The sequence below is a fragment of the Corapipo altera genome, unplaced genomic scaffold (assembly GCF_003945725.1).
Source record: "Corapipo altera isolate COAL_440 unplaced genomic scaffold, ASM394572v1 131646, whole genome shotgun sequence".
NCBI lineage: Eukaryota > Metazoa > Chordata > Aves > Passeriformes > Pipridae > Corapipo > Corapipo altera.
The window spans coordinates 1-2,039 of record NW_020885409.1 but is presented as its reverse complement, the minus strand read 5'-3'; the positions used below and the strand labels follow the sequence as shown (position 1 = coordinate 2,039).

Sequence of the window (2,039 nt, the reverse complement as noted above, 5' to 3'; positions counted from 1 at the left end):
ATGGCAGTGGTTTTATGGGAAGGGGAAATAGGGGGTTTAATGGGGCGGGGGGTCTCAAAGCCCACCCCCGTGGCATCGGGGCAGGACTGGGACCCCTCTGCACGTGGGTGGTTTAATGGGGGGGAAAGGATGTTTAATGGGGTTAGGGGTCCCCAAAGCCATCTCCATGGCGTCGGGGAGGGACCTGGACCCCCCCCCCCTCAGGTCCCACCACGTGTAGTTGGTTTCATGGGGCAGGGAACGGAGGTTTAATGGGGTTTAGGGGTTCCAAACCCCATCCTGTGGCACAGCTGCACCTCCCCACACACATATGGGGGTTTCTGGGGGGGGAAACGGGGTCTAATGGGGTGAGGAGTCTCAAAGACCACCCCCGTGGCGTTGGGGCAGGATCGGGACCCCTCTGCGCGGTGGTGGTTTTGTGGGGAGGGGGAAAGGATGTTTAATGGGGTAGGGGATCCCAAAGCCCATCCTGTGGCACAGCCACGGGGTCCCCACATGCGGGTGGGTTTTTGGGGGTGAAAAAGGGGTTTAATGGGGTTTAGGGAGTCCTAAAACCCACCCCCCCGGGCGCTCGGGTGGGACCAGACCCCTCCATGCAGGGGTGGTTTTGGGGGAAGAGGGAACAGGGGGATCAGTGGGGTGGAAGTCCCACAGCCCAGGTAGGTGGGTGGATTTCTGAGGAGGGGGAGAAGGGGCTTGGGGTGGGGGTCCCGTACCTGGACACCCCCAATGCAGGCACCAGGGATGGCCCGGTAGTGGGAGGGGGCGCAGTGGGGACAGCCCTGCGGGGACACCCACAGCAGGTGGAAGGTGCAGCCGTCACAGGTCCCTTCGGGGCATTTGCTGGGGGGGGACAAGGGGGGTCAGTGGCAGTGACACCATAGGGTGACACCGCAGAGGGGACAGGGATAGGAGCAGGAGGGTCCCCCAAGTGAAGCAGCCCAGGGATGTCCCTCTCTGCCAGCAGGAGATGGGGGGGTCACCCTGGGGGTGCCCACAAAGCCCCCCCCGCGGGTCCCCAATGTCCTCCCCTCCACCTGGAAACAGCCAGGGTGACATCCCAGGGTGGGGGAATGGTGACAGAGATGTCCCCAAAGTGAAGCACCCCAGGCTCCCTGCCAGCACAAGATACAGGGTCACCCTGGGGGTCCCCAAAGCCCCAGTGTGTTCCACCCCCCCCACCCACCACCTGGGGACAGCCAGGGTGCCAGTGACACAGCCATAGTGACACCCCACACTCAGGACACCGTGACAGGGGTGTCCCGAAAGTGAAGCACCCCAGGGATGTGTCCCTCTCTATAGGTGATGTGTAGGGGTCATCCTGGGGGTCCCCAAACCCCCTTGGCATCCCTGGTGTCCCTCCCCACACCTGGGGACAGCCGGGGTGATGCCCCAAGGTTGGGGACATCACAACACCTGTGTCCCCAAAGTGAAGCACCCTAGGGACCAGCCCACCCCAGCAGGAGATGGTGGGGTCACCTTGGGGGTCCCCAAAGCCCCCCCCCCCCCCGGGGTCCCCAGTGTCCCCCCCCACCTGGGGACAGCCAGGGTGCCACTGGGGGGGCTCAGGGGGTCACAGCGCAGGCGGAGGGTGGTGGCCCTGCCACTGGTGCAGGGCTGTGTGACGTCATTGGACCTGCCAGGGGACACAGGGGGTCAGGGGGACACTGGGGACACGGTGGGGTGTCCCCCCCATCCCTGCCCCCACCTGAAGAAGAAGATGACGTCAGGCAGGTCAGAATGGCTGCCTGGGAACAGCTCCGGGGGGGACACGACGCCATCCAGCACCGCACTGGTGGTGACACCTGGGGGACATGAGGCCATCCCCGTGGTGTCCCCGAGCCACCAACAAGTGCCAGGGGTGTCCCCAATCACACCAGGGTGTGCTCAGTCACACCAGGGTGTCCCAGCATCACCGAGGTGTCCTTGTCCCACCAGGGTGTCCCAGTGCCACCAGGGTGTATGGCAGTCCCACCCATGTCCCAGTGCCACCAGGGTGTCCCATTCCCAGTATCTCTCACCCAGCAGGGTGTCCTCCA

The 2,039-nt window shown here is 64.5% G+C and overlaps 1 long non-coding RNA gene across 1 annotated transcript; it reads right to left on the bottom strand.

Moving 5' to 3' along the window:
- Window positions 1-722: 722 nt before the first annotated feature.
- LOC113940477 lies at window positions 723-2,039 on the bottom strand. The gene is made up of 4 exons (XR_003525445.1): window positions 2,022-2,039; window positions 1,709-1,805; window positions 1,535-1,636; window positions 723-843 (listed from the first exon to the last, which is right to left on the bottom strand). It is a non-coding gene; the product is annotated as an uncharacterized LOC113940477 (long non-coding RNA).